Genomic DNA, 24073 nt, shown 5'->3' on the forward strand with positions numbered 1-24073 from the left:
TAGAATTAATAGAAGTATTTGTCCAATAATTAGTAATGAGATTAAGTTTATTGCTATAGATGGTCCTGTGTTTCCTAATAAGGTTAATAATAAGTGTCCTGCAATTATATTTGCTGCCAACCGTACTGCTAATGTACCTGGTCGAATAACATTACTAATTGTTTCAATTAGTACTATAAATGATAATAATGCAGGCGGTGTACCTTGTGGTACAAGGTGTGTAAATATATGATTAGTATGGTTAATTCATCCAAATAATATAAATCTTAGCCATATAGGTAGGGCAATTGCAAATGTTAATGCTAAATGTCTTGTTCTAGTAAAAATATAAGGGAATAATCCTATGAAATTGTTAAATAATATTATAATAAAAATTGAGATGAAAATGAATGTTGTTCCATTAAATGATTTTGGTCCAAGAAGTGTTTTAAATTCATTATGTAAGGTTAAATTTAGTTTATTTCAGATAATGTTAATTCGTGATGGTGTAAGTCAAAATAGTGATGGGATTAATAATAGTCCTAGAAATGTTCTAGTTCAATTTAATGATAAATTAAAGATGTTAGTTGATGGGTCAAATGTTGAGAATAGATTTGTTATCATTTTCAATTTAAGTTTTTTATTTCAATTGTTCCTTTTTCTGCTCTTTTAATAAGGTTAGGTTTAAATGAGAAGAAGTTTATTTGATTAAACAAGATTAATGTAGCTGAAAATATAATGAATAGTGAGAATCATATAAGAGGGGATATTTGAGGGATTTGGATATAATTTCCCCATCAGAAGTAGTCGTTAATTTACTATTATTTAGTTTAAGAGACCATTACTTACTTTCAGTCATCTGATGAATTTCAAGGTGTACTAATTTTTTTTAGTTACTTTAGATTGACACTCTCATGTTATTTATTTTAACTAACTCCTTAAATTATCTTAGATAATCACTTAATAAATAAATTTACTGAAGTTCTTTCAATTACAATTGGTATAAATCTGTGGTTTGCTCCACAGATTTCTGAGCATTGTCCAAAGAATAATCCAGGTCGATTTATTGTGAATGTTCCTTGATTTAACCGACCTGGCGTTGCATCAATTTTAACCCCTAATGCAGGAACTGCTCATGAGTGTAGAACATCTGATGCTCTTGTTAATACTCGTACTTCTGTATTTATTGGTAGGATTGTTCGGTTATCTACATCTAGTAGTCGGAATCCATCATTTTCTAGGTCTTGTTCTGGTGTTATATAAGTGTCAAATTCTACGTCTATGAAATCTGAATATTCATATCTTCAATATCATTGTCGTCCAATGGTTTTAATTGTAATTATTGCATCTACTGAATCATCAAGTAAATATAATAGTCATAATGATGGAAGGGCAATAAAAATTAATGTAATTGCTGGTAAAGCTGTTCAGATTGTTTCAATTAAATGTCCATGAAGTATATTGCGGTTAGTATAGGCAATAAATAATATATAACTTAGGGCATAACCTACAATTACTGTAATTAATAATAATACGACCATAGTATGATCATGAAAGAATGATAATTGCTCCATTAATGGTGAAGCTCCATCTTGAAGAGATAAATTTGATCATGTTGCCATTAATAAATATTTTCTAATAAAAGGTCAAACCTTTATTTGTAGAGCTTAAATCTACTGCACTAATCTGCCATATTAGAATCTAGAGATTAATGGTAATTCTGAGTAACTATGTTCTGCAGGAGGGTTATTTTGTAGTCATTCTGTTGATCTTCTTATGTTAGCTCTAAATATAATTGCTCGGTTTGTAATCATTCTTTCTCATATAATTACAATGAATATAATGATTCCTACAATAGAAATTGTAGACCCAATTCTTGATACTACGTTTCATGATGTATATGCGTCTGGGTAGTCAGAGTATCGTCGAGGTATTCCTGCTAATCCTAGGAAGTGTTGAGGAAAGAATGTTAAATTTACTCCAATGAATATAATTGTAAATTGGATTTTTAATCATGTATTATTTATAGTTAATCCTGTAAATAGTGGATATCATTGAATGACACCTCCTATAATTGCAAATACTGCTCCTATAGATAATACATAATGAAAGTGGGCTACTACATAATATGTATCATTTAATACAATATCAAGTGATGAATTTGCTAATACTAATCCTGTTAATCCACCAATTGTAAATAGGAAAATAAATCCTAGAGCTCATAATAATGGTGGATTGAACTTGAATTTAGTTCCATATAATGTTGCTAATCATCTAAATACCTTAATTCCTGTAGGTACAGCAATAATTATTGTTGCTGATGTAAAATATGCTCGTGTGTCAACATCCATTCCTACTGTAAATATATGATGTGCTCATACAATAAATCCTATTAGTCCAATTGATAGTATAGCATAAATTATACCTAATGTTCCAAATGATTCAATTTTTCCTCTTTCTTGACATACAATATGTGAAATAATTCCGAACCCCGGTAGAATTAAAATATAAACTTCTGGGTGTCCAAAGAATCAAAATAGATGTTGATATAGAATTGGGTCACCCCCTCCTGCAGGGTCAAAGAATGATGTATTTAAATTTCGATCTGTTAATAATATAGTAATAGCTCCTGCTAAAACTGGAAGTGAAAGAAGGAGAAGTAATGCTGTAATAGCTACAGATCATACAAATAAAGGTGTTTGATCTAAAGTTATACTTTCTGATCGTATATTAATTGCTGTTGTAATGAAATTCACTGCACCAAGAATAGATGATACACCTGCTAAGTGCAGTGAAAAAATAGCTAGATCTACAGATGCACCCCCGTGTGCAATAGCTCCTGCTAGAGGAGGGTAAACTGTTCATCCTGTACCAGCACCATTATCTACTATAGAAGATGTAAGAAGAAGGGTTAGTGAAGGTGGTAGTAATCAAAAACTTATATTATTTATTCGTGGAAATGCTATATCTGGTGCACCAATTATTAGTGGAACAAGTCAATTACCAAATCCACCAATTATAATAGGTATTACTATAAAGAAAATTATTACGAATGCGTGAGCTGTAATAATAACATTATAAATCTGGTCATCCCCAATTAGAGATCCGGGTTGGCCAAGTTCAGCACGAATAAGTATTCTTATTGATGTTCCTACTATTCCTGCTCATGCTCCAAATATGAAGTATAAAGTACCAATGTCCTTATGGTTTGTTGAGAATAATCATTTTTGCGGTAAGATGGCTGAATTTTAGGTGGTAGACTGTAAATCTACTTATGAGATGTTTTCTCTCTTATCATATGTAGGTCTTATATTCAATTATGATTCTAGACTGCAATTCTAGAGGTGTAAAATTTTACTAAGGCCTAAAAGATTATTCTTTTAATTATAACTTTGAAGGTTATTAGTTTGATTAACTTAAGTCCTTAGTGTAATGAAATTAAGGTTGATGTTGAAATCAATCCTATTGTTGAAATTATTACTGTTATAGGAAGAATGATTCTTGATTTTTGGGACTTTATCTTTATAGATCACGAATTTTCTGTGTATGATATAATTAGAGCTGAGAATCTAATACGTATATAGTAGTAGAGTGTAATTGTAGTTAATACAACTATAATAGTTATAATAGTTGTTATATTGTTTTCTATTAATGATTGTATTACAATTCATTTTGGTAAGAATCCAAGGAATGGTGGTAGTCCACCTAAAGATAATAAAGATAAGAATATTATGAATTTAATTTCGGTTTTTATATTTCTGGCTGAATAAATTTGATTTATGAAAAATAAATTTATTTGCTTAAATAATAAAACTATAATTAATCTTAATAGTGAGTAAATAATGAAGTATAGTTCTCAGATGTTTTCTCTGACTGTTAATGATCTAATTATTCAACCTAGATGTCTGATTGATGAATATGCTAAAAGTTGTCGTAAGGATGTTTGATTTAAACCTCCTATTGCCCCAATAATAATTCTTAAGATAATAATTGTTCAAATAAAAGTTCTTAATTGAATACAATAAGATAAGACCATTATTGGGGCGATTTTTTGTCATGTTATTAATGTTAAACAATTATTTCATCTTGATGCTCCTATAACTTCTGGAAATCAGAAATGGAAAGGTGCATCTCCAATCTTTAATAATAGTCTAGATCTAATTATTATTGATGGGATAAATTCTGTTTCCCATCCCATGGGATATTTTATTTGAATCAGCAAAATTGAAAATAATAATATTGTCGATGCTATTGCTTGGACAATAAAATATTTAATTGATGATTCATTTATTATTATATTTTTATTTCTTGTTAGGAGCGGAATAAATGAAAGTAAGTTGATCTCAAGTCCTATTCAAACCCCAAATCAGGAATTTGATGAAATGGACAGGATCGTTCCTATCATTAATGTTGATAGGAAGAGAAGTTTTGTAGAGTTGTTGGTCATTAAAAAGGAGAGGATTGATACCTCTATAAATGGGGTATGAACCCATTAGCTTGTTTAGCTTACCTTCTTACATTAAGGTGTATGATGCACGTTAGTTTTTGATACTAAAGGAGGTAGTTTAATTCTATCTTATGTAATTTTAATGAAGGTAATTTTATTTACTTTATTTACCCTATCAAGGTAACCCTTTAATCAGGCACTTCATTTATTTAATATATAAATCGAAAGTTTTTTTTTGAAATTCTTTTATGTATTATTTTGTTTAATTAGGATTAATTTATCCTGCTCATTTTATTTTTTTATATATATATATAATAAATAATTTATATTAATATATTACATTTAATTGAAATTAAAGTATTATAAGTTCATCTTACCATTATCAATTGATTATTTTAATGCAATTATTTACCTAGGATTATAGCTACTTATGTTTTTCGCTTAAAATAGGTTATTATAATATAATATATATAATAATATGTAATTTAATATTTAATATTATTATAATTGGATATAATAAATAAAATTATTAACTTAAATATAAAATATTATAATTAATATAAATAATTATATTAATTATAATAATATAATTATGTAAATTATCTATAATTAGATTATTTAACTAATAAATATGAAAGTTAACTTAATATAAAAAAAAGAATTCATATTAATAACATATTATATTAAATTACATAATTGTATAAAATATATTTATTATATTATTTAATCTTTCTTTATTTATTAGTGAAAAGAAAGATTAAATAAGAAAGAATATAATACATTTATTGCTATACATGTTCCATATTAATCTTTAATTATATATAATAGAGAAGTTGTTGTGGTCATACATAGGGGCGTTTCTTTTTTTTTGTTAATGTTTGTGGTTTTTTTCTTTTTTTTTTTCTTTAAATATTTGAATCTTTTATTTTTTCCTGAATTAATAGATTTAAAATTTTCTTATTTTTTATTTTTAAAAGTTTTATTCTTGCTTGTTTATTCACTTTTTCTTTGTATTATATGTAAGTTTTGTTAGACTAAATGTTCTTTTTGCAGTAATTTGTTTTAATTATCAAGTGATTTTGGATTTAGCAATTGATTTAGTATCGGCATAATTCGTGCCAGCAGCCGCGGTTATACGATTGATACAAGTGAATATTATTGGTTAAAACAGTTGTTTATATTATTAGGGTTGAAATATAAATTTGTAAGGTGAAATGTTAAAATTTATTTGTGGCCCTTTTTATGAATCTATGAAATTTAAATAATAAACTAGGATTAGATACCCTATTATTTTAAATGTTAATTATATTTACCAGGGTACTATTAGTTAAGGTCTTTAAACCCAAAGAATTTGGCGGTATCTCATTCCATTCAGAGGAACCTACCCCATGATTGATAATACACGATTTACTCTACTTAATTTATTTGTTTGTATATCTCCGTTATCAGAGAATCTTTTTAGAGTTATAATTCTCAAGATTTATAATTATAAAATATTTCAGGTCAAGGTGCAGCTTATAGTTAAGAGGAGGTGGGTTACAATAGATAATTGTTTATAACGGATTTGATAGTGAAATACTGTTAATGAAGGTGGATTTGATAGTAATTTAATTTATTTAATTTAACTGATATTGGCTCTGAGATGTGTACACATCGCCCGTCGCTCTCATTATTGATTATTCTATTTTATTTTAAAGTAGCTTCAATTTCGATGAGATAAGTCGTAACATAGTAGATGTACTGGAAAGTGTATCTAGGAAGAGTTTCAAGATATAAGTTATTAGTAAAGTGTTTCATTTACACTGAAAATTTTTCTGTGCAAATCAGGATATCTTGATTATTTATTTTATTATATTTATTTTTTGTTTATTTAATTATTTAATATAAATAATTTTATTGTATTTTTGTCTTAGTATATTTTATAGAATAGATTTTTTAAATTATAGTTTATTGGTAATGTAAGTGTTTTATGAAATATTATTTTAAATTTTTTTAAGTAGATTTTATTTATTGTACCTTTTGTATCAGGGTTTATCAAAATTTTAGTATTTATTTTACTTGGCTCGAATTGGGTTGATTTATAAATAATTTATAGTTAATGTATCATAATTATTATTAAATTATTTATAGAAATGAGATGTTAATCGTTTCCCAAGATATCTAGTTTCTTAAGAAAAAATTTAATTTTTTAAAGTTATTTGTTTTTATTTAATTTTTTAAGTAAAAATATTAACTTATTTATTCTTTAAGGGATAAGCTTTGAAGTTAATAACCTATAATTTATTTTATAGAAATATAATAGTAAGCTTTAAACCAGCTATCTTTAAGATTACGTTTTAGTTCATTATTTTTTATTTTGATTTTATAAATATTTTAGGTTTTTTATTAAGATTATTAATTTAATTTTAAAATTTTTGTAATAATGATAGAATTAGTATATTTATTTGTATGAAATTTTTACCTTGTGAACTTATTATAAGGAACTAGGCAAAATTGATTTCCGCCTGTTTATCAAAAACATGTCCTCTTGTTTATATTTTGAGGTCTGGCCTGCTCACTGAGCGTATTTTTAAAGAGCCGCGGTATTTTGACCGTGCAAAGGTAGCATAATCATTAGTCTCTTAATTAGTGGCTGGAATGAATGGCTTGACGAGAAATCAACTGTCTCTTAATAAATTTTTGAATTTAACTTTTGAGTCAAAAGGCTTAAATTCTTCTTTAGGACGAGAAGACCCTATAGAGCTTGACATTTTACTTTTATATAGTTTTTTGTTTGTCTTTCTATATTTAATGATGATGTTTTGTTGGGGTGACATGAAGAATAGATAAACTCTTCATTATTATATCATTTATTTATGTTTGTTATTTTGATCCATAATTTATGATCATAAGATTAAGTTACCTTAGGGATAACAGCGTAATTGTTTTTGAGAGCTCATATCGACAAAGCAGATTGCGACCTCGATGTTGGATTAAGAAAAATTTTGGGTGCAGGAGCCCAATGATTAGTTCTGTTTGACCTTTAAATTCTTACATGATTTTCCAATTTCATAGGATTATTCCCTTATATTTTTACTAGAACAAGACATTTAGCATTAACATTTGCAATTGCCCTACCTATATGGCTAAGATTTATATTATTTGGATGAATTAACCATACTAATCTTATATTTACGCACCTTGTACCACAAGGTACACCGCCTGCATTATTATCATTTATAGTACTAATTGAAACAATTAGTAATGTTATTCGACCAGGTACATTAGCAGTACGGTTGGCAGCAAATATAATTGCAGGACACTTATTATTAACCTTATTAGGAAACACAGGACCATCTATAGCAATAAACTTAATCTCATTACTAATTATTGGACAAATACTTCTATTAATTCTAGAATCAGCAGTAGCAATAATTCAAGCCTATGTTTTCTCAATTCTAAGAACTCTATATTCTAGAGAAGTATATTAAACCTATGTTAACAACTCACTCAAACCACCCATTCCACTTAGTAGACTATAGACCTTGACCATTAACAGGAGCAATTGGAGCAATAGTCCTAGTATCAGGACTAGCAAAATGATTCCACCTATTTAATATTAACTTATTCATAATTGGATTTGGAATTACCCTACTAACTATAATTCAATGATGACGAGATGTAGTACGAGAAGGAACATATCAAGGATTACATACAGGATTTGTATCAATTGGATTACGATGAGGAATAATTTTATTTATTGCATCAGAGGTATTATTTTTCGTTTCTTTTTTTTGAGCATTCTTTAGAAGAAGATTAGCACCAACAATTGAACTAGGAATACTATGACCTCCAATAGGAATTCAACCCTTTAACCCTATACAAATTCCATTACTTAATACAGCTATTCTTTTAGCATCAGGAGTAACAGTAACATGAGCACATCATAGTTTAATGGAATCTAATCATACTCAAGCACTACAAGGATTATTCTTCACAGTGTTATTAGGACTATACTTTACAATACTTCAAGCATATGAATATTGAGAAGCACCTTTTACCATTGCAGATGCAGTTTATGGATCAACATTCTTTGTTGCAACAGGATTCCATGGTTTACACGTAATTATTGGAACAATCTTTTTATCAACATGTCTACTTCGACACTCAATAAATCAATTTTCACCAAGACATCACTTTGGATTTGAAGCAGCAGCATGATACTGACACTTCGTAGACGTAGTATGATTATTCTTATATATCTCTATTTATTGATGAGGTAGATAATTGTTTTTCTAGTATAAATAGTACATTTGACTTCCAATCAGAAAGCTTGATATAAATCAAGAAAAACAATTCTAATTCTATCAACAAGAGTTTTCATTAGATTTATTATTCCAATAATTGTTATAATCCTGGCAACAACACTATCAAAAAAATTAATTAATGATCGAGAAAAAAGATCACCAGTTGAATGTGGGTTTGATCCAAAAAGATCAGCACGAATACCATTCTCAATACGATTCTTCCTAATCGCAGTAATCTTTTTAATTTTTGATGTAGAAATTGCACTAATTCTACCAATTGTAATTATTTTTAAAACTTCAGACATTATAATCTGAACAGTATCAACAATATTTTTTATTCTAGTTCTATTAGGAGGACTATACCATGAATGAAACCAAGGAGCATTACAATGAGCAGAATAAAGGGTTGTAGTTAAATATAACATTTGGGTTGCATTCAAAAAGTATTGATATTATCAATCACCCTTAAATAGAATAAGAAGCGAAATATTGCAGTCAGTTTCGACCAGGAAGATTGGTATGTACTACCCTTATTCTTATTAATTGAAGCCAAAAAGAGGCGTATTACTGTTAATAATATAATTGAACTATAATAGTTCCAATTAAGGAAATGTAAAGCCAATATGAAAGCTGCTAACTTTTTATATTAGCGGTTAAACTCCGTTAACATTTCTAGAATTTATATAGTTTAAATAAAACATTACATTTTCACTGTAAAAATAATATATCTATATTTATAAATACTTAAAAGTAAAAATACTTCCTTAACATCTTCAGTGTCACGCTCTAATTATAAGCTATTTAAGTAAACGAAAAACAATATTACCAAAATAAATATTCAAAAAATAAAAGTTAAAAGATAAATCTTGAAATTAGAATCATATCAACCTTGAATATAACCAATTAAATAAATAAATAATCTATATAAACCTTGACCACCAAGTAATTCACCTCAACCATAATCAAATGACTTAGATGAATAATAACCTATTTTTAAAGGAATATATCTAATAAACTTAGTTGAAAGAAAAGGTATAAATCATATAGAACCAGCAAATCTAACAAAAGAAAGTATACTTAAAGAAAATAAATTATGAGAAAAATCAAAATTAGAAATAAGATAACCTAAATAAGCACCTAAAATAACAACTGTAATAGTTAAAAACTTTAAATAATAAGGTAAAGCAATCACATGAGGAATAGGAAAAATTAATCAAGATAAAAGACTACCACCAAAAACAGCAACAAACAATAGACCAATTATTCCAAATGAAATATAATAACCCTTATCATCAAAAGAAAATCTAGAATAAAAATTATTATCACCAGATATTGAATAATAAAACAAACGAAAAGAATAAGAAGCAGTTAAACCAGTAGAAAAAAAATAAAGAATAAAAATTAAACAATCAATTCATCTTAAACAAACCATCTCAAGAATTAAATCCTTTGAATAAAATCCCGCTAAAAAAGGTATTCCACACAAAGATAAACTAGAAACATTAAAACAAACTGAAGTTAAAGGTATGAAATTAACAATTGATCCTATAAAACGAATATCCTGAGAATCCTTCAAATTATGAATTATTGAACCTGCACATATAAATAATAATGCCTTAAATAAAGCATGAGCCAATAAATGAAAAAATGCAAGCTTTGGATAACCTATAGCCAAAATTCTTATTATTAAACCAAGTTGTCTTAAAGTAGAAAGAGCAATAATCTTCTTTAAATCAAACTCAAAATTAGCGCCCAATCCAGCCATAAATATAGTTATACAACCAATTAAAAGTAAAAATCAACCACAATTATAAGTATCCAATATTGGTCTAAAACGAATTAATAAATAAACACCAGCAGTAACAAGAGTAGAAGAATGAACTAAAGCAGAAACAGGAGTAGGAGCTGCTATAGCAGCAGGAAGTCATGAAGAGAAAGGAATCTGAGCTCTCTTAGTTATAGCTGCTAAAACAATTAATATAGTAATGAGCTTTATTTCAAAAGAATTAGAAATAAAATCATAATAATAAATATAATTTCAACCACCAAAATTTAACATTCATGCAATAGAAATTAAAATAGCAACATCACCAATACGATTAGAAAGTGCAGTTAATATACCAGCACTATAAGATTTTACATTTTGATAATAAATAACTAAACAATAAGAAACTAAACCTAAACCATCTCAACCTAATAAAATTCTAATTAAATTAGGACTAATAATTAAAAAACCTATAGAAAGAATAAATATTAAAACAATAATAATAAAACGATTTATATTCTTTTCACCAGATATATAATCCTCTCTATAATAAATAACCAAAGAAGAAATATATATAACAAAAGATATAAAAATAAGAGATATTCAATCCAAAATTAAAGTTATAACAACTATAGAACCATTTAAATTGAAAAGCTCTCACTCAACAAAAACTCTATAATCAATTATTAAATAATAAATACCTAACATAAAAATTATAGTTCTCGAAATAAACAAAGAAAAAAAACTCAAAGAACAAATAGAAAATAAATTCACGGCCTAAGATGAAAAACTTCATATCATTGATTCCACAAAACAATATTTTTAATTAAAATACTTAAGCAAACTAAACAAAGAAATATTCACCCTTTAAACAGAGAATATTTAAAGGCAATCAATGTAAAAGTAAAAGATGATATTCACGAAAATAACCAAGAGAACAAGTATAAACACCAGAATTATAATTCCCATGCTGAGAATAAGAATATATATACAAAGTATAAACAGCTCTAAAAAAAGATAAAAAAATCAAAGCAAAGAATCTAAAAGAAGATCAAGATATAATTCAATTTAATAATCTAATTTCACCTACCAAATTTAAAGAAGGAGGAGCAGCCATATTTGATGATCTTAAAAGAAATCATCATAAAGCCATTCTTGGCATCAAATTAATTATACCCTTGTTAATTAATAATCTTCGTCTACCTAAACGTTCATAAATATTATTAGATAAACAAAATAAACCAGAAGAACATAAACCATGACCAACCATTAGAGAAAGAGAACCTACACAACCTCATCAATTCATAGTCATCAATCCACCAATAACCATTCTTTTATGAGCAACAGAATAATATGCAATTAAAGACTTTAAATCAAACTGACGAAAACAAATAAATCTTACAATAACACCCCCAGATAAACCTAAAGACAATCAAAAATAATTAAACTTTAAACCCAAATAAGAAATAACCTTTATAACACGAAAAATACCATAACCACCTAACTTTAATAAAACACCAGCAAGAATTATTCTACCTGAAATAGGGGCCTCTACATGAGCCTTAGGAAGTCATAAATGAACCAAAAACATAGGTATCTCAACTAAAAAAGCCAAAATTATAAATACATAAAACATAAAATAATAAGAACCAAAATCAACCAATAAAGGAAAATATAAAGTATTAGAAAAATCATAAACCTTAAATAAAACTAATAATAAAGGTAATCTAGCAACCAAAGTATAAAAAATTAAATAAACACCAGCCTGCAAACGCTCAGGTTGATAACCCCAACCCAAAATTAAAAGTAAAGTAGGAACTAATCTAGCCTCAAAAAAAATATAAAAAGAAAGAAGACTTAATCTAGCAAATGAACAATAAAGCATAATTATTAAAATCAAAACCATAAAAACAAAAAAATTAGAATGATATGAACTTAAATAAACTGAACCTCTAGCAGTGATTATTAAAGAACAAATCCAAAAACTAAGTAAAATTAAACTAAAAGAAAAATAATCAATACCAAAATAATATCTAATTATATTCAAATCAGCATATGAATAAACACAAATTATAAAAACAAAACCCGACAGAAACATTAAAGAATCAACCAACCATCAACAATTATTTAATAAACAAAGAGGGATCAAAAAAATAGTTATAAATAAATACTTTAACATAAAGATAAACCAAAAGAATTAAAAAAATCATTACCATGAGAACGAATTATTGAAACTAAAATAGAAAGACCTAAAGCACCCTCACAAACAGAAAAAACTAAAAAAAAAGAGGAAAAAAATAATCATAATCAAACTCAATAAGAAAAACAATAACTAACATAAATAAAGAAAGAACAATATATTCTAATCTCAAAAGAACCATTAATAAATGTTTACGTTTAGAAGAAAAAACATAAACACCAGCAAAATAAATCAATAAAGAGGTAAAAATAGAGAATATAAACATTAGTTTTAATAGTTTAAAAAAAACGCCGGTCTTGTAAACCGGAAATTAGTCCAGCCCCCACTTTTAAAACTTCAGAGGTGGAAAAGCTTCCATCATCGGTCCCCAAAACCGGTATTTTAAATAAACTAACCCCTGAAATGATCAAAATAATAATTATAACATTATCAAATGTAATAAATATTAATTTTATTAAATTAAGACACCCAATATCAATAATGCTTTTTATTATCCTTCAAACCTTCCTAGTTGGATTAATAACAGGAACAATAATAGAAAGATATTGATTATCATATATTTTATTTTTAACAGTTCTTGGTGGTATACTAGTATTATTTATTTACATTACAAGAATTGCATCAAACGAAATATTTCAGCCTAAATCAATCACTATAATTATTACATTAATAATGTGAGTATTTATCATATTAATATTAATTATTCTAGATATATCTATATTTATAGACTTTTTCAAAAACACCGAAACTATAAATATTAATAATTCAATCAATTATCAAGAAATAACAATATCTTTAGAAAAATTATATAATAGACCAACATTCATTATTACAATAATAATAATAATTTATTTACTTTTAGCACTACTAGCAGTTGTTAAAATCACCAATATTAATCAGGGACCTATTCGTAAAATAAGATAATTACTAATGAATAAACCCTTACGATTAAGACATCCTTTAATTAAAATTATTAATAACTCTTTAATTGACTTACCTGCCCCAACAAATATTTCATTTTGATGAAATTTTGGATCCCTATTAGGGTTATGTTTGGTAATTCAAATCGTAACTGGACTATTTTTAGCTATACATTATACATCAAATATTGAAATAGCATTCAGTAGTGTAGTACACATCTGCCGAGACGTAAATAATGGTTGAATTATCCGAACCTTACACGCAAATGGAGCATCAAATTTTTTTATTTGTATTTACTTACATGTAGGACGGGGAATTTACTATGGATCTTATATATATATATACATACCTGAATAATTGGTACAGTGATTTTATTTTTAGTTATAGCAACTGCATTTATAGGATATGTCTTACCCTGAGGCCAAATATCTTTTTGAGGTGCAACAGTAATTACTAATTTATTATCAGCAATCCCATACTTAGGAACAGATTTAGTCCAATGAGTATGAGAAGGATTCGCTGTTGATAATGCAACATTAAATCGATTCTTCACATTCCATTTTGTATTACCATTTATTATTGCTGCTATAGCAGCAATTCATTTATTTTTTCTTCACCAAACAGGATCTAATAATCCTCTTGGACTAAATGGAGATATTGAAGAAATTCCATTCCATCCATACTTTACCTTTAAGGATTCTATTACATTTGTAATAATAACATCATTATTAATTATACTATGTTTAATTAATCCTTACCTATTAGGAGATCCAGATAACTTTGTACCTGCCAACCCATTAGTAACTCCAGTTCACATTCAACCAGAATGATATTTCCTATTTGCATATGCAATTCTACGATCTATCCCTAATAAGTTAGGAGGTGTTATTGCATTATTTTTATCAATTAGAATCTTAATAATTTTACCATTTTATAATAAAACACCATTCAGAGGCATTCAATTTTACCCTATTAATCAAATTTTATTCTGAATTATAGTAGTTGTTGTATGCTTACTAACGTGAATTGGTAAACGACCTGTTGAAGAACCTTATATTATAACAGGTCAAATCTTAACAATTATTTACTTCACATATTTCTTAATTAATGTCCATGTCGCAAACGCATGAGATAAATTAATTAAGGAATAAAGTTAATTAGCTTAGGAAAAGCATATGTTTTGAAAACATAAAATTAGAAGTTTAACTCTTCTATTAACTTTTCTCAAAAAATTTCACTAAACAAATGAGATAAATAAAATCTTTAAACCAACAAAGAAAATAAAAAAATTCAAAGATAAAGGTAAAAAACTTTTTCAAGCTAAGTACATTAATTTATCATAACGGAACCGTGGTAATGTTCCACGAACCCAAATAAAACCAAAAGATATAATAGCAAGCTTAATAAAAAATATAAAAGAATAAAAATCACCGCCCAAAAAAATTAAAGCCAATAACATTCTTATGAAGACAATTCTAGTATATTCAGCTAAAAAAATTAAAGTAAAACCACCCGCACCATACTCAATATTAAATCCTGAAACTAACTCAGATTCCCCTTCAGCAAAATCAAAAGGAGTACGATTAGTTTCAGCTAAGCAAGAAGCAAAACAAGCTAAAGCTAAAGGAAAAGAAATAATAATAAATCAACAATAAAGCTGATAGTTTATAAAATCAAACATATTAAAACTACCAATTAAAATAATTAAAGACAATAAAATTAAAGCTAAACTAACTTCATAAGAAATTGTTTGAGCAACAGAACGAAGAGAACCTAATAATGAATAATTTGAATTAGAAGATCAACCAGCAATTATAACAGTATAAACACCTAATCTAGTACAACATAAAAAAAATAAAAATCCATAAGAAAAAGAACACATATAAGTTAAATAAGGAAAAATTACTCAAACGGCTAAAGAAATCATTAAATCAAAAACAGGGGAAAAATAATAAAGTAGGTAATTAGATATAATAGGAATTGGCTGCTCCTTACAAATTAACTTATTAGCGTCTCTAAATGGCTGAGGAATTCCAACAAAACCTACCTTATTTGGACCCTTTCGAATCTGAATATAACCTAAAACCTTACGCTCTAATAAAGTTAAAAAGGCAACACTAATTAAAACACAAATAACCAATAAAAGAAAATTCAAAATAAATATAAATAAATCATAAAGTATCAATACTATTTGTAGAAAAAATCTACATAAATGAATTCTAAATTCAACACATTAATCTGTCAAACTAGTAAATAAATTAATATTAATCAATATAACAAAAAATATTTTAACCATATGGTCCTTTCGTACTAATATGGATTAACAATCTTAGGATAGAAACCGACCTGGCTCACGCCGGTCTGAACTCAGATCATGTAAGAATTTAAAGGTCGAACAGACCTAATCATTGGGCTCCTGCACCCAAAATTTTTCTTAATCCAACATCGAGGTCGCAATCTGCTTTGTCGATATGAGCTCTCAAAAACAATTACACTGTTATCCCTAAGGTAACTTAATCTTATGATCATAAATTATGGATCAAAATAACAAACATAAATAAATGATATAATAATGAAGAGTTTATCTATTCTTCATGTCACCCCAACAAAACATCATCATTAAATATAGAAAGACAAACAAAAAACTATATAAAAGTAAAATGTCAAGCTCTATAGGGTCTTCTCGTCCTAAAGAAGAATTTAAGCCTTTTGACTCAAAAGTTAAATTCAAAAATTTATTAAGAGACAGTTGATTTCTCGTCAAGCCATTCATTCCAGCCACTAATTAAGAGACTAATGATTATGCTACCTTTGCACGGTCAAAATACCGCGGCTCTTTAAAAATACGCTCAGTGAGCTGGCCAGACCTCAAAATATAAACAAGAGGACATGTTTTTGATAAACAGGCGGAAATCAATTTTGCCTAGTTCCTTATAATAAGTTCACAAGGTAAAAATTTCATACAAATAAATATACTAATTCTATCATTATTACAAAAATTTTAAAATTAAATTAATAATCTTAATAAAAAACCTAAAATATTTATAAAATCAAAATAAAAAATAATGAACTAAAACGTAATCTTAAAGATAGCTGGTTTAAAGCTTACTATTATATTTCTATAAAATAAATTATAGGTTATTAACTTCAAAGCTTATCCCTTAAAGAATAAATAAGTTAATATTTTTACTTAAAAAATTAAATAAAAACAAATAACTTTAAAAAATTAAATTTTTTCTTAAGAAACTAGATATCTTGGGAAACGATTAACATATCATTTCTATAAATAATTTAATAATAATTATGATACATTAACTATAAATTATTTATAAATCAACCCAAATCGAGACAAGTAAAATAAATACTAAAATTTTGATAAACCCTGATCCAAAAGGTACAATAAATAAAATCTACTTAAAAAAATTTAAAATAATATTTCATAAAACACTTACATTACACCAATAAACTATAATTTAAAAAATCAATTCTATAAAATATACTAAGACAAAAATACAATAAAATTATTTATATTAAATAATTAAATAAACAAAAAATAAATATAATAAAATAAATAATCAAGATATTCTGATTTGCACAGAAAAATTTTCAGTGTAAATGAAACACTTTACTAATAAGTTATATCTTGAAACTCTTCCTAGATACACTTTCCAGTACATCTACTATTTTACGACTTATCTCATCTAAATTGAAGCTACTTTAAAATAAAATAGAATAATCAATAATGAGAGCGACGGGCGATGTGTACACATCTCAGAGCCAATATCAGTTAAATTAAATAAATTAAATTACTATCAAATCCACCTTCATTAACAGTATTTCACTATCAAATCCGTTATAAACAAAAATCTATTGTAACCCACCTCCTCTTAACTATAAGCTGCACCTTGACCTGAAATATTTTATAATTATAAATCTTGAGAATTATAACTCTAAAAAGATTCTCTGATAACGGAGATATACAAACAAATAAATTAAGTAGAGTAAATCGAGTATTATCAATCATGGGGTAGGTTCCTCTGAATGGAATGAGATACCGCCAAATTCTTTGGGTTTAAAGACCTTAACTAATAGTACCCTGGTAAATATAATTAACGTTTAAAATAATAGGGTATCTAATCCTAGTTTATTATTTAAATTTCACAGATTCATAAAAAGGGCCACAAATAAATTTTAACATTTCACCTTACAAATTTATATTTCAACCCTAATAATATAAACAACTGTTTTAACCAATAATATTCACTTGTATCAATCGTATAACCGCGGCTGCTGGCACGAATTATGCCGATACTAAATCAATTGCTAAATCCAAAATCACTTGATAATTAAATCAAATTACTGCAAAAAGAACATTTAGTCTAACAAAACTTACATATAATACAAAGAAAAAGTGAATAAACAAGCAAGAATAAAACTTTTAACAATAAAAAATAAGAAAATTTTAAATCTATTAATTCAGGAAAAAATAAAAGATTCAAATATTTAAAGAAAAAAAAAGAAAAAAACCACAAACATTAACAAAAAAAAAGAAACACCCCTATGTATGACCACAAAAACTTCTCTATTATATATAATTAAAGATTAATATGGAACATGTATAGCAATAAATGTATTATATTCTTTCTTATTTAATCTTTCTTTTCACTAATAAATAAAGAAAGAATAAATAATATAATAAATATATTTTATACAATTATGTAATTTAATATAATATGTTATTAATATGAATTCTTTTTTTATATTAAGTTAACTTTCATATATATTAGTTAAATAATCTAATTATAGATAATTTACATAATTATATTATTATCATTAATATAATTATTTATATTAATTATAATATTTTATATTTAAATTAATAATTTTATTTATTATATCCAATTATAATAATATTAAATATTAAATTACATATTATTATATATATTATATTATAATAACCTATTTTAAGCTAAAAACTTAAGTAGCTATAATCCTAAGTAAATAATTGCATTAAAATAATCAATTGATAATGGTAAGATGAACTTATAATACTTTAATTTCAATTGAATGTAATATATTAATATAAATTATTTATTATATATATATATATATATATATATATATATATATATATAAAAATAAAATGAGCAGGATAAATTAATCCTAATTAAACAAAATAATACATAAAAGAATTTCAAAAAAAAACTTTCGATTTATATATTAAATAAATGAAGTGCCTGATTAAAGGGTTACCTTGATAGGGTAAATAAAGTAAATAAAATTACCTTCATTAAAATTACATAAGATAGAATTAAACTACCTCCTTTAGTATCAAAAACTAACGTGCATCATACACCTTAATGTAAAAAGGTAAGCTAAACAAGCTAATGGGTTCATACCCCATTTATAGAGGTATCAATCCTCTCCTTTTTAATGACCAACAACTCTACAAAACTTCTCTTCCAATCAACATTAATGATAGGAACGATCCTGTCCATTTCATCAAATTCCTGATTTGGGGTTTGAATAGGACTTGAGATCAACTTACTTTCATTTATTCCGCTCCTAACAAGAAATAAAAATATAATAATAAATGAATCATCAATTAAATATTTTATTGTCCAAGCAATAGCATCGACAATATTATTATTTTCAATTTTGCTGATTCAAATAAAATATCCCATGGGATGGGAAACAGAATTTATCCCATCAATAATAATTAGATCTAGACTATTATTAAAGATTGGAGCTGCACCTTTCCATTTCTGATTTCCAGAAGTTATAGGAGCATCAAGATGAAATAATTGTTTAACATTAATAACATGACAAAAAATCGCCCCAATAATGGTCTTTTCTTATTGTATTCAATTAAGAACTTTTATTTGAACAATTATTATCTTAAGAATTATTATTGGGGCAATAGGAGGTTTAAATCAAACATCCTTACGACAACTTTTAGCATATTCATCAATCAGACATCTAGGTTGAATAATTAGATCATTAACAGTCAGAGAAAACATCTGAGAACTATACTTCATTATTTACTCACTATTAAGATTAATTATAGTTTTATTATTTAAGCAAATAAATTTATTTTTCATAAATCAAATTTATTCAGCCAGAAATATAAAAACCGAAATTAAATTCATAATATTCTTATCTTTATTATCTTTAGGTGGACTACCACCATTCCTTGGATTCTTACCAAAATGAATTGTAATACAATCATTAATAGAAAACAATATAACAACTATTATAACTATTATAGTTGTATTAACTACAATTACACTCTACTACTATATACGTATTAGATTCTCAGCTCTAATTATATCATACACAGAAAATTCGTGATCTATAAAGATAAAGTCCCAAAAATCAAGAATCATTCTTCCTATAACAGTAATAATTTCAACAATAGGATTGATTTCAACATCAACCTTAATTTCATTATACTAAGGACTTAAGTTAATCAAACTAATAACCTTCAAAGTTATAATTATAAGAATAATCTTTTAGGCCTTAGTAAAATTTTACACCTCTAGAATTGCAGTCTAGAATCATAATTGAATATAAGACCTAAATATGATAAGAGAGAAAACATCTCATAAGTAGATTTACAGTCTACCACCTAAAATTCAGCCATCTTACCGCCAAAAAGATTATTCTCAACAAACCATAAGGACATTGGTACTTTATACTTCATATTTGGAGCATGAGCAGGAATAGTAGGAACATCAATAAGAATACTTATTCGTGCTGAACTTGGCCAACCCGGATCTCTAATTGGGGATGACCAGATTTATAATGTTATTATTACAGCTCACACATTCGTAATAATTTTCTTTATAGTAATACCTAATATAATTGGTGGATTTGGTAATTGACTTGTTCCACTAATAATTGGTGCACCAGATATAGCATTTCCACGAATAAATAATATAAGTTTTTGATTACTACCACCTTCACTAACCCTTCTTCTTACATCTTCTATAGTAGATAATGGTGCTGGTACAGGATGAACAGTTTACCCTCCTCTAGCAGGAGCTATTGCACACGGGGGTGCATCTGTAGATCTAGCTATTTTTTCACTGCACTTAGCAGGTGTATCATCTATTCTTGGTGCAGTGAATTTCATTACAACAGCAATTAATATACGATCAGAAAGTATAACTTTAGATCAAACACCTTTATTTGTACGATCTGTAGCTATTACAGCATTACTTCTCCTTCTTTCACTTCCAGTTTTAGCAGGAGCTATTACTATATTATTAACAGATCGAAATTTAAATACATCATTCTTTGACCCTGCAGGAGGGGGTGACCCAATTCTATATCAACATCTATTTTGATTCTTTGGACACCCAGAAGTTTATATTTTAATTCTACCGGGGTTCGGAATTATTTCACATATTGTATGTCAAGAAAGAGGAAAAATTGAATCATTTGGAACATTAGGTATAATTTATGATATACTATCAATTGGACTAATAGGATTTATTGTATGAGCACATCATATATTTACAGTAGGAATGGATGTTGACACACGAGCATATTTTACATCAGCAACAATAATTATTGCTGTACCTACAGGAATTAAGGTATTTAGATGATTAGCTACATTATATGGAACTAAATTCAAGTTCAATCCACCATTATTATGAGCTCTAGGATTTATTTTCCTATTTACAATTGGTGGATTAACAGGATTAGTATTAGCAAATTCATCACTTGATATTGTATTACATGATACATATTATGTAGTAGCCCACTTTCATTATGTATTATCTATAGGAGCAGTATTTGCAATTATAGGAGGTGTCATTCAATGATATCCACTATTTACAGGATTAACTATAAATAATACATGATTAAAAATCCAATTTACAATTATATTCATTGGAGTAAATTTAACATTCTTTCCTCAACACTTCCTAGCATTAGCAGGAATACCTCGACGATACTCTGACTACCCATTCGCATATACATCATGAAACGTAGTATCAAGAATTGGGTCTACAATTTCTATTGTAGGAATCATTATATTCATTGTAATTATATGAGACCTAATGATTACAAACCGAGTAATTATATTTAGAGCTAACATAAGAAGATCAACAGAATGACTACAAAATAACCCTCCTGCAGAACATAGTTACTCAGAATTACCATTAATCTCTAGATTCTAATATGGCAGATTAGTGCAGTAGATTTAAGCTCTACAAATAAAGGTTTGACCTTTTATTAGAAAATATTTATTAATGGCAACATGATCAAATTTATCTCTTCAAGATGGAGCTTCACCATTAATGGAGCAATTATCATTCTTTCATGATCATACTATGGTCGTATTATTATTAATTACAGTAATTGTAGGTTATGCCCTAAGTTATATATTATTTATTGCCTATACTAACCGTAATATACTTCATGGACATTTAATTGAAACAATCTGAACAGCTTTACCAGCAATTACATTAATTTTTATTGCCCTTCCATCATTACGACTATTATATTTACTTGATGATTCAGTAGATGCAATAATTACAATTAAAACCATTGGACGACAATGATATTGAAGATATGAATATTCAGACTTCATAGACGTAGAATTTGACACTTATATAACACCAGAACAAGACCTAGAAAATGATGGATTCCGACTACTAGATGTAGATAACCGAACAATCCTACCAATAAATACAGAAGTACGAGTATTAACAAGAGCATCAGATGTTCTACACTCATGAGCAGTACCTGCATTAGGGGTTAAAATTGATGCAACGCCAGGTCGGTTAAATCAAGGAACATTCACAATAAATCGACCTGGATTATTCTTTGGACAATGCTCAGAAATCTGTGGAGCAAACCACAGATTTATACCAATTGTAATTGAAAGAACTTCAGTAAATTTATTTATTAAGTGATTATCTAAGATAATTTAAGGAGTTAGTTAAAATAAATAACATTAGAGTGTCAATCTAAAGTAACTAAAAAAAATTAGTACACCTTGAAATTCATCAGATGACTGAAAGTAAGTAATGGTCTCTTAAACCAAATAATAGTAAATTAACGACTACTTCTGATGGGGAAATTATATCCAAATCCCTCAAATATCCCCTCTTATATGATTCTCACTATTCATTATATTTTCAGCTACATTAATCTTGTTTAATCAAATAAACTTCTTCTCATTTAAACCTAACCTTATTAAAAGAGCAGAAAAAGGAACAATTGAAATAAAAAACTTAAATTGAAAATGATAACAAATCTATTCTCAACATTTGACCCATCAACTAACATCTTTAATTTATCATTAAATTGAACTAGAACATTTCTAGGACTATTATTAATCCCATCACTATTTTGACTTACACCATCACAAATTAACATTATCTGAAATAAACTAAATTTAACCTTACATAATGAATTTAAAACACTTCTTGGACCAAAATCATTTAATGGAACAACATTCATTTTCATCTCAATTTTTATTATAATATTATTTAACAATTTCATAGGATTATTCCCTTATATTTTTACTAGAACAAGACATTTAGCATTAACATTTGCAATTGCCCTACCTATATGGCTAAGATTTATATTATTTGGATGAATTAACCATACTAATCATATATTTACACACCTTGTACCACAAGGTACACCGCCTGCATTAATATCATTTATAGTACTAATTGAAACAATTAGTAATGTTATTCGACCAGGTACATTAGCAGTACGGTTGGCAGCAAATATAATTGCAGGACACTTATTATTAACCTTATTAGGAAACACAGGACCATCTATAGCAATAAACTTAATCTCATTACTAATTATTGGACAAATACTTCTATTAATTCTAGAATCAGCAGTAGCAATAATTCAAGCCTATGTTTTCTCAATTCTAAGAACTCTATATTCTAGAGAAGTATATTAAACCTATGTTAACAACTCACTCAAACCACCCATTCCACTTAGTAGACTATAGACCTTGACCATTAACAGGAGCAATTGGAGCAATAGTCCTAGTATCAGGACTAGCAAAATGATTCCACCTATTTAATATTAACTTATTCATAATTGGATTTGGAATTACCCTACTAACTATAATTCAATGATGACGAGATGTAGTACGAGAAGGAACATATCAAGGATTACATACAGGATTTGTATCAATTGGATTACGATGAGGAATAATTTTATTTATTGCATCAGAGGTATTATTTTTCGTTTCTTTTTTTTGAGCATTCTTTAGAAGAAGATTAGCACCAACAATTGAACTAGGGATACTATGACCTCCAATAGGAATTCAACCCTTTAACCCTATACAAATTCCATTACTTAATACAGCTATTCTTTTAGCATCAGGAGTAACAGTAACATGAGCACATCATAGCTTAATGGAATCTAATCATACTCAAGCACTACAAGGATTATTCTTCACAGTGTTATTAGGACTATACTTTACAATACTTCAA

At 27.0% G+C, this 24073-nt stretch overlaps 3 long non-coding RNA genes across 3 annotated transcripts in view; all 3 read left to right on the forward strand.

Annotated features, from left to right (window-relative positions):
* Positions 1 to 24073, forward strand: part of LOC126307615 (uncharacterized) — an 82901-nt gene that overhangs the window by 14656 nt on the left and 44172 nt on the right. The window lies entirely within an intron of this gene.
* The window catches only part of LOC126307611 (uncharacterized), a 54173-nt gene continuing 36648 nt past the window's right edge, over positions 6549 to 24073 (forward strand). Inside the window, exon 1 of the long non-coding RNA XR_007553647.1 lies at positions 6549 to 7434. This is a non-coding gene — a long non-coding RNA (uncharacterized LOC126307611). The remainder of the gene's footprint in view (positions 7435 to 24073) is intronic.
* The window catches only part of LOC126307614 (uncharacterized), a 36056-nt gene continuing 32747 nt past the window's right edge, over positions 20765 to 24073 (forward strand). The window contains exon 1 of the long non-coding RNA XR_007553649.1: positions 20765 to 21307. This is a non-coding gene — a long non-coding RNA (uncharacterized LOC126307614). The remainder of the gene's footprint in view (positions 21308 to 24073) is intronic.

The sequence above is a fragment of the Schistocerca gregaria genome, unplaced genomic scaffold (assembly GCF_023897955.1).
Source record: "Schistocerca gregaria isolate iqSchGreg1 unplaced genomic scaffold, iqSchGreg1.2 ptg000350l, whole genome shotgun sequence".
Classification (NCBI taxonomy): Eukaryota; Metazoa; Arthropoda; class Insecta; order Orthoptera; family Acrididae; genus Schistocerca; species Schistocerca gregaria.